Source organism: Salvelinus sp. IW2-2015, linkage group LG2 (genome assembly GCF_002910315.2).
Source record: "Salvelinus sp. IW2-2015 linkage group LG2, ASM291031v2, whole genome shotgun sequence".
NCBI lineage: Eukaryota > Metazoa > Chordata > Actinopteri > Salmoniformes > Salmonidae > Salvelinus > Salvelinus sp. IW2-2015.
The window spans coordinates 35,750,731-35,762,232 of record NC_036839.1 but is presented as its reverse complement, the minus strand read 5'-3'; positions in this window follow the sequence as shown (position 1 = coordinate 35,762,232).

The following is an 11,502-nucleotide window of genomic DNA, read 5'->3' as shown; positions in this document are numbered from 1 at the left end:
TACACTTACACTGAACTTTTAAAGTACATAAATGTGAGAAATGTTATGTAGCGTTGTGTCCTTGATGTATTAGTATCAGGTGCATGGCTTCATTGCCCATTGTAAAGGAAGGTGTAACCAAACTAAGACTGTCATGATGCACATTCTCTTACTGCATTAGTCTTTGTCTCATGTCCCTTTCTGCGGGAAAGTGCCTGAATAATAGCTATGACGATTGCTTCGATTAGATTAGGCCCGTATTCATATGTCTGTGGTATAGGTTTAAATCTAACATGTTTCTTATATTAACTGTATCCCCTCTCTCCTCATAGAGACCTCTGCTGCCTGTTGGGTTCTACTTGTTGTCATCTTCATCCCATGTCTGATTGTTTCTGCTGCTTTGGACTTGTATGGTACTGGTGCAAATAACCACAGTTTTCTGTCATCGATTCATCTCACAGCACTGGTAGTGGGCAGAATTCAATTTCTGCACATTCTCCAATCATCTAATGAACAGGTACCTTATGGAGTATTCTCTGTGATATTAGAAACCTGGGCTTGGCCCCTCCTCCACCACAGGTGTACCCAGTTCTGGCCATCGTTTCAGTTTTTTTGTTCCCTTCTCATGGACTCCGCATTGTCWTGATGGAGGGGGTTTGTCAACTCAAGGGAGCCCAGGTATTAGCTAATTAACTAGGTACAAAATGAAGAACCTTGTTAGTGATAACTAGGCACGCCTCTGGCTGATGATACTTCTTGCAGCTGCTCCAAAATGCATTACTTCATATTATGCAGTTTTATGTATTGTTCATACAGGGAGAAATTATGAGAGGAATCATAACATCAAGAGTGTGGCTAGTAGTAATCCACTGGGAAMAGAACCTCGACTAACAGCTGCCTTTTGATCCACACGTTTACCGTACTCCTCATGAAACCTCAGTGTTTTGGTTTAGCCTAGCATCAGTGCAACATGGCATTTTTTGTCATCAGTAAGTACTGTACATAGTTAGTAGTTAAAATACAGGCCTTTAAGTAAGGGATAAACGTTGACGTTCTGTACAATACCTTAGAAATAATGGATGGCGCAGCAGGACAAGGCGGAGCCGAGTTCCTTTGCAGAGTACAGTTGAAGTCGGAAGTTTACATACACCTTAGCCAAATACATTTAAACTCCRTTTTTCACAATTCCTGACATTTAATCCTAGAAAAAAATCCCTATYTTAAGTCAGTTAGGATCACCACTTTATTTTAAGAATTTGAAATGTCAGAATAATAGTASAGAGAATGATTTATTTCAGCTTTTATTTCTTTCATCACATTCCCAGTGGGTCAGAAGTTTACATGCACTAAATTAATATTTGGTAGCATTGCCTTTAAATAGTTTTTAAACTTTGGGTCAAACGCTTCGGGTAGCCTTCCACAAGCTTCCCACAATAAGTTGGGTGAATTTTGGCACATTCCTCCTGACAGAGCTGGTGTAACTGAGTCAGGTTTGTAGGCCTCCTTGCTCACACAAGCTTTAACAGTTCTGCCCACAAATTTTCTATAGGCGTGAGGTCAGGGCTTGTGATGGCCAATCCAATACCTTGACTTTGTTGTCCTTAAGCCATTTTGCCACAACTTTGGAAGTATGCTTGGGGTATTGCTTCAATATATCCACATAATTTTGCTTCCTCCTGATGCCATCTATTTTGTGAAGTGCATCAGTCCTTCCTGCAGCAAGTACCCACAACATGATGCTGCCACCCCCGTGCTTCACGGTTGGGTGGTATTCTTCAGCTTGCAAGCCTCCCCCTTTTCCTCCACACATAACGAATGGGTCATTATGGCCAAACTGTATCATTTATGTTTCCATCAGACACAGGACATTTCTCCAAAAAGTAAACGATCTTGTTCCCATGTGCATTGCAAACCCGTAGTCTGGTTTTTTATGGAGGTTTTGGAGCGGTGGATCTCTTCCTTGGCTGAGCGGCCTTTCAGGTAATGGCTCGATATTACGAGCTAATTTTACTGTAGATATAAATACTTTGTACCTGTTTCCTCCAGCATCTTCACAAGGTCCTTTGCTTGTTGTTCTGGCTTGATTCGCACTTTTCACACCAAAGTACGTTCATCTCTAGGAGACAGAATTCAACTCCTTCCTGAGCGGTATGACAGCTGCGTGGTCCCATGGTGTTATACTTGCGTAATATTGTTTGTACAGACAAACATTTTACCTTCAGGCATTTGGAAATTGCTCCTAAGGATTGAACCAGATTCGTGGTCTACAATTTTTATTCTGAGGTCTTGGCTGATTTCTTTTTGATTTTCCCATGATGTCAATCAAAGAGGCATGGCACGAATTTGAAGGTAGCCTTGAAATACATACACATGTACACCTCCAATTGACTCAAATGATGTAATTAGGCCTATCAGAAGCTTCTAAAACCATACATACTTTTCTTCGAATTTACCAAGCTGTTTAAAGGCACAAGTCAACTTAGTGTATGTAAACCTCTGACCCACTGGAATTGTGATATTGTGAATTATATGTGAAATAATCTGTCTGTAAACAATTGTTGGAAAAATTACTTGTGTCATGCACAAAGTAGATGTCCTAACCGACTTGCCAAAACTATAGTTTGTTAACAAGAAATTTGTGGAGTGGTTGAAAATTGAGTTTTAATGACTCCAACCTAAGTTTATGTAAACATCYGACTTCAACTGTATATTTTTCCAAGGTAATGTACAGAATGGATGCGTTTATGCCCCTTATACCACAGTWGTCAAAGAAAACAGTATGAAAGCATACATTTACCGGTATACATWATTTTTTTGTGTTGACAGTTTTTTAAGCAAAAACTTTCTCATCTTTTGGTTGTTGGAGACTCAACTCAGTTGTTCATTCGAGTAGTTCGATATTTATGGATGCGAACTAGTCGTTCGTTCTTTATGTTCCATTGCCATACTCACTGGCAACATTCTTATCCCCCGCTTGCTAGCTAGCCAATTAGCTATGGCTAACACTGTCATAACCTTTGCAGCCAGAATAACAGCAAAGTATCTAGTTTTCAATTGATATCAATTTGGATACATCCATAACAATAAGCTGATAATGCACGATTTTGCMTGGTATAGCTAGAAAAGTTTGCCTTCTCGTCAAGACACTCGTCATCACTGACTAATTACGAGGAGATCACATTGCATGCCAAACACTAGTCTCGAAGCGAGCTAAATAGCTTTCTGTTTTACTTTATAGCAAGTACGGTCTGCATGTGTAGGCGCATATTGCATCATGATTGCAAGGTGCCCCAACATCTGATTTTAATGTCCATTCTAGAATTGTGACGTCGTGTATGTAGGTGGCAGGGAAGTCAAGCGCAGGAGAATTAAACTATATATAAATTGAGTATTTTAATAACTTAAAATATAAACTCCAAAACCAAAGTCCATAATAAAATTAAATGTGGGTACAAGAACCCGTCGCACACCAATACATACAACATGAACATAACAATAAACAATCTCTGACAAAGACATGAGGGGAAACAGAGGGTTAAATACACAACTATTAACGAATGGGATTGGAACCAGCCAAAACCAATGGAAAATGAAACATAGATCAATGATGGCTAGAAGACCGGTGACGTTGACCGCCGAGTACCGCCCGAACAAGGAGAGGCATCGACTTCGTCAGAAGTCGTGACAAGAATGCCCTTCTAGCCAATCAGAAACTAGTATTCAACAACGCTGTGGTATAATACATTGTTCTGTCATGCCTTGTTCAAAGTTAATGAAAGGCCTTGCTTTGGTTTAGTGCACTATAGATAGACGAAAGTCCTTGTATTTCAGCCTTGGAACTAGGAACGCACAGGGAAAAGCTCTTGGTGGTTATGCTCTGTCTGCCTGACTGATGTTATGGGAGGGGCTCTTATAGACCACATGGGGGTTTGATTTTAGATTGATTCCCTCCAGAACAGTTCCAGCCTCAACTTCCTCCCAACCTCCTTGCCCAAAATATTTGAACTCTTATCAAGCTGAAACATGCTTAAAGATTAACCTAGTCTGCACACCTGCCTTTTTCTTTCAACAAGAAGAGACAGCTGTGGCTGTGGCTGTGTGTACATTAGTTTCTATGGCTTATTATTTTCATTATTCATAAAAATATATATTATGCATTATTTCTATGTGTTGACAAATTTTTCTACCACTTTGACATTACAGAAAATTTGGTGGAGATCTTTGCCAAAAATGACAGTTAAATTAATCCCACTTTCTAACACAACAAAATGTGAAAAAAGTCAAGGGGTGTGAATAATTTCTGAAGGCACTGTATCTGTAAGGTCCCTCAGTCAGGCAGTGAATTTTAAGCACAGATTAAACCACAAAGATCAGGGAGGTTTTCCAATGACAAGGACAAGGGTATTATTTGGGGGGATAAAAATGAACAGAATAGAGCTAAGCACAGGCACAATACTTGAGGAAATCCTGGTAAAATCTGCTTTCCAACAGATACTGGGAGGAAAATTCACCTTTCAGCATGAATAACCTAAAACTCAAGGCAAAATATATAACGGAGTTACTTACCAAGACGAAATGTAATGTTCCTGAGTGGCCTAGTTACAGTTTTGACATATGCTGAGGGTACAAAAATCAGGAACACCTGCTCTTTCCATGACATAGACTGAGAAGTTGAATCCAGGTGAAAGCTATATGACGCCTTATTGATGTCACTAAGGATCGGACCCTTTTAAAAATGTTCCCCTAAAATGACATACCCAAATCTAACTGCCTGTAACTCAGGACCTGAAGCACGGATATGCATATTCTTGATACCATTTGAAAGGAAACACTTTGAAGGCTGTGGAATTGTGAAATGCATGTAGGAGAATATAATACATTAGATCTGGTAAAAGATAATACAAAGAAAAAAAACATGTATTTTTTATTTTCATCATCTTTGATATGCAAGAGAAAGGTCACAATGCATTACTCCAGGTTAGGTGCAATTTCGATATTGTCTGCTAGATGGCAACAGTGTATGTGCAAAGTTTTAGACTGGTCCAATGAACCATTGCATTTCTGTTCAAAATKTTGTATCAAGACTGCCCAAATGTGCCTAATTGGTTTATTAATACATTTTCAAGTTCATAACTGTGCACTCTCCTCAAACATTATCATGGTATTCTTTCACTATAATAGCTACTGTAAATTGGACAGCGCAGTTAGATTAACAAGAATTTAAGCGTTCTGCCCATATCAGATATGTCTATGTCCAGGGAACTTTTCTTGTTACTTACAACCTCATGCTAATCACATTAGCGTACGTCAGCTCAACCGTCCCGCTGGGGACACACAGATCCTGTAGAGGTTTTAACACAGGATGTCCACATTGTACCTGTCCAACTCTCTGATAACTTGAGCTGAGTTTGAAGTTTCAAACATGGTGCGGAGGTTCCATGCTCCAAGACGGACTGTAGAAAACTCGTCTTCGAGCTCCTGATTTCCCGGGTAGGGCTTTCGTCTGAAGACAGCATAGTGCCGATGGATTGGCTGGAGTTTCCTGTTGGGTTCCTTGTTGCTAAATTGTTTAAGTTTCTGTAGCAATGTGTGTTTTTACAGGGTGGGGTTGTTAGCCGCACACCCAACCCCCAACCAGGATGACCAGGTGTTGTGTTTAGTCTAGCCTCTCACCTGGAACCTGGCATGGTTGAACCTGCCTCGGGCCAAAACCCAGCCTGTATAGCTTTCAGGATCACTGAAACAAGCAAGCTTCCCCACAAACGCAAAGGAAACAGCACACAGGGAAAAGCTTTTAGATGTCATTACCTTTTACTGTGTAATGGTTGGCACAGGCATCTGTAGGTCTTCGTTGGTCAGGTGTGGCATTTCATTATATATTATATCTATCCTACAGTGCCTGTCTAAGGTCTTCGAAAGCCAAGTTAACAAACAGATCACCGACCATTTCGAATCCCACCGTACCTTCTCCGCTATGCAATCTGGTTTCGGAGCTGGCCACGCTCAAGGTCCTAAATGATATCATAACCGCCATCGATAAGAGACAATACTGTGCAGCCGTATTCATCGACCTGGCCAAGGCTTTCGACTCTGTCAATCACCACATTCTTATTGGCAGACTCAACAGCCTTAGTTTCTCAAATGATTGCCTCGCCTGGTTCACCAAATACTTCTCAGACAGAGTTCAGTGTGTCAAATCGGAGGGCCTGTTGTTCGGACCCCTTGCACTCTCTATGGGGCTGCCACAGGGTTCAATTCTCGGGCCGACTCTCTTCTCTATATACATCAATGCTGCCGCTCTCGCTGCTGGTGATTATCTGATCCATCTCTACGCAGACGACACCATTCTGTATACTTCTGTCCCTTCTTTGGACACTGTGTTAACTAACCTCCAGACGAGCTTCAATGCCATACAACTCTTCTTCCGTGGCCTTCAACTGCTCTTAAATGCAAGTAAAACTAAATGCATGCTCTTCAACCGATCACTGCCCACATCTGCCCGCACAAAAATCACTGAAGCTGGAGACTCATGTCTCCCTTACTAGCTTTAAGCACCTGCTGTAAGAGCAGCTCATAGACCACTGCACCTGTACATAGCCCATCTGTAAATAGCCCACCAACTACCTCATCCCCATACTGTTATTTATTTTGCTCCTTTGCATCCCAGTGTCTCTACTTGCACACTCATCTTCTGCACATCTATCACTCCAGKGTTTAATTACTATATTGTAATTTTTTCGCACTACACACTGTATATAGACTTTTTCTATTGTATTATTGACTGTATGTTTGTTTATTCCATGTATAAATCTGTGTTGTTGTTTGTGTCGCACTGCTTTGCTTTAACTTGGCCAGGTCGCAGTTGTAAATGAGAACTTGTTCTCAGCTGGCTTACCTGGTTAAATAAAGGTTAAATAAATACAAAAATATTTAAAAAATTTGCCTGGGGCAAACAGAAACCAATGTTGAACCAATTGAATTCCCCAGTCTGCTCCCAGTCTGCTCTTTATGTTCCATCTCTCCATAATGTCATTCACTTTTTGTTACCTTAGGTACAGCAGGAAAGCAATGATTTATAAAAACTGTCTTGCAACGGATGCTGCACAACACTGTTAATATGGACCCACAACACAGAGAAAAGGAGGCAGAGAAGCAGGAGGAGAACAGAGAGTGCGCCTGAGGGGTGGAGGTGTGGGTGAGAGAATGTTCAGCATTTCTATTTCAGGCATTGACCACCTGATAACAACAGTGCTGATGAGATGGAAATATATGGATGTGATTTGTACCAGAGCATGAGAGACAGATACACCTCTGTACTCTATAGCCAGAAGGTGGTGCTTAGGGTTAAGTGCTGGCGGGCCTGTTGTGGGCTAGGATTTGCATGGAAGATGGAAATCTAAGGCTTGTTTACAGAAAAACAACAAGCCAATGGGATTTTATCTATGGATCACAGTCACATGTTGTTTCTAGATAGCAGTGGCCTCCCTGCTGTATTTTTCTATTCAGAAGAACATTCAAAGAATGTATCCACCCAGTAAAAATATATCCAGGTCCTGAAATAGACATATGGCAACAAGAAGCCTGGTAGGAACTAGATCTATATAATAACAGCAACAATAAAATTGTTCCTCAAATCCTCATGAAAATCATGTCTATTATGAATAACAACATGAGTGAAGAACAACTATAGTAATGTGTACACATATAGAGAAACATGCACATTGCATAATGATAGGAGAAATACAAAGTGGTAGAAAGGCCTGGGAAAGAGTTTGTGCATGTGTCAAACTGTTAAATAAACGTTGTTTTTTGAATACACGTCCGAATACAAAATCGTATAATTTCCTGCACTTGATAAATAGATCACCATTTCATAAAAACATAAATTGTATCATTATTTACAGTATTTACAGCTGTCACGATCGTCTTCTTGAGAGAGATTGGACCAAGGCGCAGCGTGTGCAAAATACATCTTCTTTTATTAAAGAAGAGAGAAAAACCAAGAAACTCCACTACATTAGTAGTTAACGCAATGAAGGTCTTTTCACTACATTAGTAGTTAGAATGAAGGTCTTTACACACACTATAGTGAGTTAGAATGCAGGTGTTTTCACTACATAAGTAGTTAGAATGAGAGTGTCTTTTCACTACATTAGTAGTTAGAATGCCAAGGTGTTATACCTACATTAGTAGTTAGAATGCAGGTCTTTTTCACTACATTAAGTAGTTAGAATGCAGGTCTTTTCACTACATTAGTAGTTAAGATGAAGGTTCTTTACGTACATTAGTAGTTAGAATGCAGGTGTAGTTCAACTGTACATTAGTAGTTAGAATGCCAGGTGTTATCACTACATTAGTAGTTAGTAATGAAGGTCTTTCACTACATTAGTAGTTGACATGCAGGTGTTTATCACTACATTAGTAGTTAAAATGCAGGTCTTTTCACTACATTAGTAGTTAGGAATTGCAGGGTGTTCACTGACATTAGTAGTTTAGAAGAATGAAGGTCTTTACACTACATTGTAGTTAGAAACTTGCAGGGTTTTTCACTAAAATTAGTAGTTACAAATGCAGATCTTTTCACGTAACTTAATAATTAGGAATAGCAGGTTAGAAAGAAGACTGTTAAGTCATGTCTTGATCAATGTTCCTCAAGGCCTTGGTTAGTGCTGCTGTTACAATCCTTGTATTGACTAATCTGTGTCCACACACATTGACTCTGTACCGGTACCCCCTATATATAGTCTCGCTACTGTTATTTTACTGCTGCGCTAATTATTTGTTATGAGATTTTTACCTATCTATTTTTTACTTTACTTTTAACTTATTTTTTTAAACTGCATTGTTGGTTAAGGGCTTGTAAGCAAGCATTTCACTGTTGTATTCGGCCCATGTGAACAATAAAATTGATTTGATTTGATTTCAGCCTTCAGAACTAGGAAACACACAGGGACAAGCTGTTGCCTTTGGGTTCTTTGTGCGCTGTGCTCGTCTGCTTGATTGATGATATGGGTAGTGGCCTTATAGACCACCATAGACCACCATCAACTGTCTTAGCCTCAAACTTCCCAACCCATCTTCCAAAATACGTTAATTCTTATCAAGTTAAGAACATATCCTAACGATTAACCTAGTCTGCACACCTGCCTTTTTATCCACAATGAGAGACTCGTGTGTGGGTTTAGGTGGTGTGGTAGTGGTTGGTGTGGTGTGTACAGTAACTAGTGTACATTTCTTTGTGTTGGTTTTTTCAAACTACGATGGTTGGATGCTTATGTGTTGGATGCTACTGCTATACTGAGTGGGACACGCATTCGTTCTTCAGTGAATAAAAAATTATTCAATATCTGTATACAGGCACTTAGCAAACAGTAGCTGTTAGACCACGTAGGGAAGGAAATTGAAACCACAGTTGAGAGAAAAAAAAATAAAGTAGAATGAGTGTTGAGAATGGTCGCAGTTGTTCCTTCTGAGAATATATTTTTAACTACACTTTAGTTTCAGTGCTTTTGTTCACTGTTCAAAATCATGCAGAAGTTGATGTTATGGGTGCCTAGTATTATTGTATTATATCACTATTATTTGTTTTATTAAATGTATTAATATGATTATATATTATTATTATTATTGTATTATTATCATTATTATTAGTAGGTAGTATATAATATTAATATTGTTAATAATAAAATTATTATTATATGTTTACGTTTTGGTGTGCAGTAATAATATTTTTTTTAACCTTTATTTAACCAGGAAGTCTCATTGAGGCAGAAAAGGGAGACCTGGCCAGAACGCCAGCAGTAAATATAAAACCCCACATAGAATTCAACAATTTCAGTGCATACACAGCAAAACATGACATCCTACATGACTCCCCGAAGATGGGGAGTTTCCCTTAGGGTTGTGTATCCAGTGACAGAGGGTGATACAGAGAGATTGAGATAGAACAAAAACGAAAAAAGAACTATCAAGACAAAGAGATATCAGATAACGGATATTGAAGCTGTCTCTTTCTCTCTAAAAGAAGTCACTGTTTTACAAGCCTCTGCCTCTACACCAGATCTCAGAACTGAATGATAGTAGCAAGCCTCCAGGCAGGTTTCTAACTTGATTATTATGCTGTTACTCTGAGACTGGACCATGCAATCTAATATGGACTAGTGACTGTGATGGAAAGTCCCGTAACGTAATCACTATGGTAACGGCAGAGATCAGTAGATCATGGGAATGTCTCAACCTCAGTCCACATGGCTTTATTTATGTGAGCATTCAGCTGTGTCTTCTGCTCACTACTTTCTAAGTACACAAAAGAGAGAGAAGGCAGAGAGCAGTTGTACCGCTGTTGTCACGCCCTGGCCTTAGTATTCTTTGTTTTCTTTATTATTTTAGTTAGGTCAGGGTGTGACATGGGTATGTTTGTGTTTTTGTCTTGTCTTTGGTGGTTGTAGTGTCAGGGGGATTTGTTAGAGTGTATGGGTTGTGTGTTGAGTGAATGTTTCTAGGAAGTCTATGGTTGAGTGAATGTGTCTAGGTATGTCTATGGTTGCCTGAGTGGTTCTCAATCAGAGACAGATGTTTTTCATTTGTCTCTGATTGGGAGCCATATTTAAGGCGGCCATAAGGCATCATGTATTTGTGGGTAATTGTCTATGTGTAGTGTTTGTGTCAGCACTATTATATGTATAGCTTCACGGTCGTCAGTTTGTTTATTTTGTTAGTTTGTGTATAGTTGTTCGTTTCTTGGTTTTCTCTCTTCTTTAATAAAAGAAGATGTATTTTGCACACGCCTGCGCCTTGGTCCAATCTCTCTCAAGAAGACGATCGTGACAGAATTACCCACGAAAGGACCAAGCAGCGTGTGAAACAGCAACAGGACCACCTACACAGGATTCATGGACATGGAGGAGATATTGGATGGTAAGGGGACCTTGGGCACAACGGGAAGATATCGCCTCCCTCGTGAAGAGCTGGAGGCAGCGAAAGCCGAGAGGAGGCGATATGAGGAGGCAGCACGGAGGCAAGGCAGGAAGCCCGTGAGTACTACCCAAACATTCTTGGGGGGGGCTAAGGGGTAGTGGGCCGAGGGCAGGTAGGAGACCTGCGCCCACTCCCAGGCTAACCGTGGAGAGCGGGAGTACGGGCGGACACCGTGTTACGCAGTAGAGCGCACGGTGTCTCCTGTACGTGTTCATAGCCCGGTGCGGGTTATTCCACCTCCCCGCACTGGTAGGGTAGATTGGGCATTGAGCAGGTGCCATGAAGCCGGCTCAACGCGTCTGGTCACCAGTGCGTCTCCTCGGGCCGGCTTACATGGCACCAGCCTTACGCATGGGTCCCGGTTCGCCTACATAGCCGGTGCGGGTTATTCCACCTCCCCGCACTGGTCGGGCGACGGGGAGCATACAACCAGGTAGGTTGGGCAGGCTCAGTGCTCAAGGGAGCCAGAACGCCTGCACGGTCCGGTATTTCCAGCGCCACCTCCCCGCCCAGCCCAGTACCACCAGTGCCTACACCACAGCACAG